The sequence below is a fragment of the Alligator sinensis genome, unplaced genomic scaffold (assembly GCF_000455745.1).
Source record: "Alligator sinensis unplaced genomic scaffold, ASM45574v1 scaffold1093_1, whole genome shotgun sequence".
NCBI lineage: Eukaryota > Metazoa > Chordata > Crocodylia > Alligatoridae > Alligator > Alligator sinensis.
Window position 1 is genome coordinate 825,136 of NW_005842538.1, and position 8,781 is coordinate 833,916.

Genomic DNA, 8,781 nt, shown 5'->3' on the forward strand with positions numbered 1-8,781 from the left:
GGGCTTCTGGGGGGCTTCGGGGGAGCGGGGGCGCAGCGAGCTTTCACCCGCGCGTCTCTCGCCGCTTCCGAGCCTTTTCTATCAGATAAGGAACGTAATTCAACAAACATTATTATTATTGTTGTTGTTGTTATTGTTGTTGTTAACTTTTTAAAGGCAGAGGGGGTACAATTCACCATTTTCTCAAAAAGGTTTGGGTAGTTGAACTCCATCCCAAGCAAGCTGGATCTGTGGGAAGGTTAAAGTTGCCCCCTCTATGGACTTTTTAATTTACTAATTTCATGTCATTTATGTCCAGCAGCTCGTTTCATGACAATTTATTCTGTGATGGTTATATAGGCTTCCTCTCTGTGGTTATGTTTTGCCTACAGAGCTAAAGAGACAACTAAGTGGCCCTTACAGGGCATGTCTACATGAGATGTTTACTGCACAGTAGGCTAATTAGCTGCACAGTAAATGTCTCAGTGTCTATATGTGCGCCCCTATTAGGTTGGAATAAAACTAATTTACTCCACAGCAGGATAGTACTTGTATTTACAAAGACTGTCCTGCTGCAGAGTAAAACACTACACAGCAGCACACATGTAGACACTGCTCTACCTGGCTGGGGGACAAGGGTGCTTCAGTGTGGGGGTTGCCTGCCAGCTAGCCCTGTGCTGAAGCATCTTCATGCCCCAGCCAGCACCTCCACAGTATGTTGAGCCGGGTGGGGAGCAACAGTCCCAGGCTGGCAGGCTGATCCCCAGGGACCCCTGCCAGTCAGGGCTGCCCCAACCCAGCTCAATGTCCTCCAGAGTTTATTGCTCCTGGGAGCACATTTAAATAGAATGCCTGGGAGCAATAAACTTCAGAGTTTATTGCTTCACATTAATTGCACATGTAGACACACCCACCCTGAAGTAACCCTTTCATCAACAGTTAGCATTGACAGAAGATTCAGTTATCAATGTTGACTACAATAGTGAAGAAGTTCTGTAGGTCCCACAGTAGAGTTAAATGGCATTACGGAGTTATTGTGCTGGCTGGGCATGTGCATGCAACTCAGATACTCCCTTAAGATTGTAGCTCTTTCCAGAGAAGGGCCCCACTCCCAGGAAGTTAAGTGAGAGGCTGTATACTTTTTAGCAAAAAACCCCCAAAAAACCCTGCGCAAAAAGTGGTGTAAAAAGTGTACACCGACTAGCGCACACAGAGGCCAGACCATCCAGGGCAACACTGTGGCTGCCAACCGGGCCTCTATGCTACCTGGTCTATGTCCCTGCTGCTCCAGGCAGGCCCAGTTCAAGGGTAATTGGTGCCCTAGGCAAACCGGGTGCCTCGGTGCCCCCACCACTTGCAACATTGAGGAAAATAAGAAGTCTAGAATGAACATTTACATGTACTTATTTGATATTCTAAATGAACAATAAAATAATAAAACCAAAAATTTTTTATTGATTGTTTCACACTTTTCATTAAAAGTCTTTCTTCCCTTACTGAACCAAAGGTCTTAGATCAAGGTGGAGCCATAGCTGTCCAGGGCTGTTATCTAGAATGATATTCCTGTTATTTTGTTCTGCATATAATGTTGGCGGCCCCCAATTTTGGCGCCCTAGGTGACCACCTAGTTCACCTAATGGTTGGACCAACCCTGGATGCAGGCCACCAAGTATGACTGCTGGGCCAGCACTGGTGCTGTGCGCAGCCTCCAACTCCCCCTGGCTGAAGAGCCAGGAGGAGCTGGGCAAGGGCAGTTTGCCTGTTATGGGACAATTTGTCCCGCAATTAAGTCCACATGCAGGGCCATGCACTGCGGCAATTTGTGCCACTGAAAGCGCATGGCCCTGAACGTCTGGACACAGTCCACAGATTTTTATTTGAAATCTCTGGTGCAAGGATTTACATGCTTAACAGAGTTAATATTGCATGGCACATTCAAAAGGGTTGTGTGGCACTCCGGTTGAGAATTACTGTTCTACATCATTTGTAAACACATGTTCTGTTGTATACTGAGCTTATGTCCAGAGACAATGCTTTATTATGTGAGATTCTGCTACAGAAATAAGAAAAATAAGACTAGAAGGCACCTCCGGAGGTCATTTAGTCCAACCCCCTGCATGAGGCAGGATCATCTTGTTTAAATCACCCCAGACAAATATTTGTCCAACCTGCACTTAAAAACTTCCATTGACAGAGATTCTGTAACTTCCCTAGGTAATCTGTTTCAACATTTAACCACCTTCATAGTTAGAAAGTTATTTCTAACTATAGAAATTTCTAACCTGAATCTCCTTTGCCAATGTTTAATCCCATTACTACTTGTCTTGTCCCTCATGAGCAGAATGCCCTGTCAATCCAAACATTAGGGCCATGCATACTGTTGATCAGAAAAAACTTGAACAAAAATTCTACAAACATTTTCATTCCCACTTTCTTGCAAAATTTGGGTCTGTCCCTTTTTTTAAAATCAACTAAAATACTTTGTTTCACATTTTTTCACCCATCCCATTCTCCACAGGGCAGGAAGACAGCTGCCTGGCAGCCAGGACAGATCTCCCAGCCCTGTAGAGATTGGGACGGGTCCCAATCTTCACATGGCTGGCAGGCAGTGTCCCACCAAGTTCAGACAGCTCTCCCCACCCCTTGTGATCCCCTGCTGCCTAGGCTGACCAGGAGCAATTTGCTTCCAGTCAATGTCTATACATATGGGCTTCAGCACATTAGTTTAATACACCAATTTCTAGTACCTGTATTTGGCACCTATATGATGCATTAGACTAATCTACTGTGCAATAATTGCTGCTCATGTGTAGACACTGATGGTTTACTACGCATTATATTAATCTAATGTTCAGTAAAGCATCTCATGTAGACACACCCATTGTTTCCTGGAGGCAGTTTGTGGTTTTTTGATTAACCTTTTTTGTTTTATGAGGTCACAGTTCTATAGCAGACAAAAATATATATACAGATTTCTAACTATGTAATTACCAGGGTGAATGTGTCAGGTATTTTAATTCCAACTCTTTTCTTCTCAGAAAGGCTGCTGGTGGCAGTCCAGTTACATTTCCCAAATGGCAAATCAAAACTATCAACACTGAAGCTTAAAGTTCCCCTGCTGAACACAATAATTATGCTGAAGATTGAAGTCAGCAGGAGGTAAGCCTATCTTTTAAAGCAGTTATTTCATGAAAGAAAGATATCTACACTCAAATTCATGTGGTGCAAAAGGGGCTTTGGAAGTAAAAGAGGTGTTTTTAAATGAGGAATAATTGAGAGGGAAATGAAGGCATAACTGGATTCCCTATGGAGAACTGTTCAGTTTGAATGCATAAACGCATAAAAAAACACTGAACAGCTTCAGGTTTGCCTCTCCATTAGATACTGACATGATGACCTAACATACTATTTATATGGAATATTTACAGACATAGTGAAAAACTGTCCAAAAATTCCTTTATGCCTTATTGTGAGTTCAGCTGCGCACCCACTAAATGTAAGAGTTGTAGAATCAAGGGTTATGCTACATAAATTCATCCATAGAATTAATTTACAGAGTTTTTAAATATATCAATATTAGTCTTACCTCAACTACAATATAAAGCCAACACAGAAGCGATTTTGTAATACAACAAGATGAGCTAAGTAGAAGTGAAGTGTTTGTGTATGCATGTGGATAAGATTAATTGTTACCCTTTTTCAATGATCCTCTGCTCTACCTGCCGCTGTGCTGTCTGTCCCCTCCTCAATCTATTGAGTGCCACACACAAAAGCTGCCCATGCCACTTGTGGTACCCATGCCACAGGTTGACCATCCCTGAGCTAGACTGTTATCTAGCTAGCTGGGATTCCAACCTGTAAAAATGCTTCTTAGAAAATCCCACCTGCATCTTAGAAAATCCTCCCTCTAGTTATTAATGTCCTCTGGCATTAAATGCTACCTTGTTGTCTAATTATCCACATTTCTAAGGGTGTATACAGACATTCAGGGAGCTTCGGGGGAGGTTAGACTGAGTTAAAAATGGCTTCCCAATCTAGGGTAAATCATTATGGAAGTGGCTAGCAGAAAGGATTGGGGGGATTGGAGGGGCAAGTGGAGTCTATGGGTGGCGGGGCTTAGAGGGATTGAAGGAGCAAACAGGGTCTACAGGAGGTTGGATGATCACCTGTCTGGGGTCTTGTGAACCCAGCATTCATTCCTGCCTGTGGCAGGGGGTCAGGCTAGATGATCTGTTCAGGTCCCTCCTGACCCTAGCTACTATGAAACTATGAGACAGACTGGGGAGACCGGGGGGATCAGAGGAGCTGGCAGGGTCCACTGGAGTGATTGGGTGGCTAGTGGGGTCTTTTGGGGCAGGGGTGGGGGGAGGTTGCAGGGACCAGGAGGATTTGGCGGGATCAAGTGGGCAAACAGAATCTAGCAGGGTCGGGGGCGGGGGGCTTGAGGGGATAGGGAGGCTCTCTCTACTTCTCCCCCGCCCCACCAGGAGCTTTTTTTAACCCCGCAAATGATTCTATTTCTATGAAATCCCCTACCCCCAAATGAACAACCCCCCTGGCAAACCAAGCCCTGGGGCTGTGCTGGGAACTGTACAGAACTTCAGATAGATCACTTTTGCCACACCCCACTGTAGCAGGGCACTAAGGTGCCTGCTACTGAGAGACCCAGGAAGACTCCTCAGGTGCTGGTTGCTGAGGTAACGAGAGGGAGCTAATGATCCGCACCTGCCTAGCCAGCTGTCAAGAAGGGGCAGGGCCTGGCTCCTATATAAACCACAGGCAGGAGGCCAGGCGGGGGTTCCCTACCAGCAGCTAAGGAAGAAGGAGCTCCCCGCCAGGAAAGAGAAGTTAAGCCTGAATGCCAGAGCAGCGTTGGTCACCGTGGTAGGATAGAGAACCTGGTAGGCCTGAGCATAGTTACAGCTAGTGGCTTATGTTTATGTTGTAGCCAAGAGGCTGGGGTTTATGTTACTGTTTGTGTTTGCTATTGGTTACACTGGTGGTTTGGAAGAGGCTATTAGGGGATGGAGCAGGCCTCATGGGGGACTCACAATAGTGTGGGGACCCCAGCGCCACTGAGGGTGCTGCATATGGGGTACATAGACCCCAGCCCCAGAGAGGGGCAGTTGAGAAGTCCAGAGAAGGGGACGTTGTTGAGCAGCCCCAGTGCGGGCGTGGTGAGCCCCAGAGAAGGGGTCAGCCTTGCGCTGAGCCCGAGAGACAGGGCGGCGTACGGGGAAGGCCCCGAGAGACAGGGCAGCATAGACTCGAGAGAAGGGCATGAAAAGAGAGAGAGAGAGAGAGAGACAGACGGGACTGCAGACAGCCCGAGTGCCATAGAGGGTGTGAAGACAGAGAGAGGGACAGAACAACGTCTATTACATCTGCAAGGCTTGGGGCATGGTATTGGGAAGGTAGGAGCCACGCATAGCCCATAAGGCTTGGGTGCATGGGACACCTGTGACAGGAGAACCATGGCCAAGAGGACAGAAGGTAGCCGCCCTATAAAATATAGAAAATCAAAGACATGGAAAGCACGAATCGGAGGGTGCAAGAAGGCCGCTTGGCACGGTGAAGGAGGCAGCAGGGGAGAGCACGGCGATCCTGACGTCCCTCCTGTTACACCCATCTAAATTAAGCTACCTCCAAGGTACAGTTAACTTAGGTTAACTTAGGTTTGAGTTTGAGAAGATGTTGAGAAAAGCACCAGGGGAGGATGGCATCGCAACTAAGGTTCTCAAGTGCGGGAAGGCTATCCTGCTACCACATCTTCATCGACTCCTAGTGTGCTGCTGGAAGAAAGGACATGCATGATGCTAACATCATCACTCTCTACAAGCACAAGGATGACTGCAACAACTATAGCGGCATCTCTCTCCTTAGCGTCACAGTCAAGGCTTTTGCCAGAGTCATCCTGAAACACTTGCAACCATGGGCGACTGGTGCCTCCCGAATTTGGGGTGGCACCAGAGAGGCACAACCAGGAAGGGGTCCCCCAGCAGCCAGCCAGTGGAGCCAATTTTAGGGGGTGGGGACAAGCACTCTCTGTACCCCACTACCAGCCAGAGCGCTCGCTGCCAGTGCTTGCAAACACTTGCTCACTGCATTTCCCCAGAATCAGAGTGTGGACTCAGAGTAGGGAGATCAACAGCGGACATGATTTTCTCCTCACACCAAGTGCAAGAAAAATGCAGAGTGCAAAATAAACTACTGAATGTAACATTTGTTGACCTGATAAAAGCCTTTGACAGTGTCAGCAGAGCAGGTTTGTTCCAGATCCTGATAAAGATTGGATGCCCCCCCCCAACATTACTTGGTACAATACACTCCTTCCATGAAAACATGCAAACAGCAGTTCAGTTTGATGGATCAACCTCTGACAGGTTGGAGAAGGAGTGGAGTAAAGAAGGGTCATGTTTTGGCATCCACATTCTTTAGGATCTTCTCTACGCTGCTGCATTACACTTCTGATGGCTTGGAGGAAGGAATATACCTTCACACAAAATCAGATAGCAAACTCAACAATCTATCATGTTTCAAGGCCAAGACAAAAGTGAGGCACATACTCATTAGAGAGCTCCTGTTTGCTGATGATGCCCATGAAGAAAGCCAACTTTAAATACTTGTGAATTGCCTCTCCCATGCTTGCAGGATGCTTGCCCTTAGCATCAGCATTAAGAAGACTATGATCCTAGGACAGCATGTGCACCAGTCACCACTATCAGTCTTGACAACACACCTCTTGAGGCAGTGAACAAGTTCTGCTACCTTGGATCCACAGTGAGCAACAACCTATGACTGGATGAAGAGCTAAATGTGCTGCCTCCATGCTTTATAGAAAACAGGACTGCATTTCTGATGCTAGAGAACTGCAAGGGGACAAAATAGTAGCATGATCAAAAATGGAGTTTAACTGCTGCTATGAAGTGTTATTGGTTCCCTCACCAGCCACACACACATACCTTACATGTAGGAAAAACTATTATTTAAAGGTGGAGAGTCCAGGTTATACTTTTTATTGAGCAAGCCTCAAAGAAGGATAAGGAGGAGAGAAAACAATTGTATAATGAGCATGTTACAGGTGTGCTTTTTTTCCCTTTTGGGATCTTGTATATAGCTTTCAATTAGGGGTTTTGGTAACACTAGAAATCTTTATTTTTAAAAACCTTCAATAATTGGTTCTTTCTGGCTTTCTTATGTAAATTGAAGCTTATTCCATAGCAGGAAAAGTCCTTTATTATGTGTGTGTATGAAGGAAAGGATTATGTTCTATATGTGCCATGGGATCAAACCCTTTTGTTATCTTTCCTTATATAATTGCTACATGTATCCTGCAAACCTCCACAGGAACCCTGATATTCCTTTTTTCTTCTCTTCAAATAATAGAGTGGCACTAGGATGCTATCACTGCCACCATCGCCCTCATGGGCCTCCAACTCCGCTGCCTCTGGGCCCGCCATGCCAGCCAGCACTGGTGGCAGCACCTCATCTAGTGGACCTGGGAAAATGAGCAGTGTCTTGATGATTTCTGAATGACCCAGGCCACCTTCTGAGACCTGCTTCACCAGCTCTGGCCTCACCTGGAGTGCCAGGATACCAGCATGCACCTGGCCCTCCCTGCCAACACCCTCCTCACCCTGGCACTGCTAAAGCTGCACATGCCTACCAGCCTCTTGTATGTGGAACACCTATCTGGCAGGGGTAAGGTCAACGTTGGGAAGGATGTTCTGCAGGTGTGCAGCATCCTCCAGGACATGCTGGCAGACACTGTCCTCTGTGTCCATGACCCCCAGGCAGTGGTGGTAGCAGGGTGTTCCCCCAGTGTATAGGAGCCCTGGACGGGACCTGCATACTGGTCACTTGCCCACCCCATGGAGACTGCCCCTACTACAGCCACAGGGGATTCCACTCTGTGGTCCTGCAGGCCGTGGTGGACCACTGGGACACACTGGGTGATGACTGCAGGCACCCTGCCTCCCCCACCCCATTCCCAGGGCAGAACTGGCCAGGCTCCTGGAAGCACCTGCTGCCACAGCTCCAGGCCCCACTGCCTCTCCGTCCCCCTGCAGGCCAACTGCTCTGCTGTGCTGGTACCCAGCCCACAGTGCCTGGGCTTGGGGCGTGTGGGGCTCCTTGACAACAGGGCTGAGGAGCTGACCATGCCCCTCCCAGCTGGGGGCCTCTCCAAAGAGGCACCTCAGGGCCGGCCCCCTGCCCCTGTCCCATCACTGCACCCCAGGAGTTCCCCTGCTGCGCATGCCCCAGACTGTGCACATTGAGCTGTTTGTGCAGGCTGAGGGATGCCCGACTCACTACGCCCTGCTACTGCTGATCCTCATGGTACCCTGGGCACACCTGCACACTTGATATGGGACCAAGAGCTACAACTGTGCAGGGCCTACCCCACAACCTCGACCGCCACCTGAAGGGCTACCTGTGGCAGCAGTACATGTCCCTGCCCCCTGCTACCAAGGAAGACATCACCAGTGTCATCGACACCTTCCTCAGGTGTCCTCAGGAGGCCTATGCCCGTCTAGCTGTGGGGCACAGGCTGCTCAATAAAGTTTTGCAGTGTGTCCCACCTCTCTGTGTGCTCTGGAGGGAACCCAGGGCCAAGGGAGTGCATGCAGGCCAGGCAGGGAGGAGGGGCCTGGGCAGGGGCCAGGAGTGGGGCTGGGGCGGAGGCTAAGAGGGCTCTCCTGCCCATGTGGGGTTTACCATGTGGCTGGGGGTGGCAAGGCTGGCAGCTCAGCACGGTACCCCCCCCCCCCTTGGGGTGGGGGGTTAGCGTCCCCCAGCGCC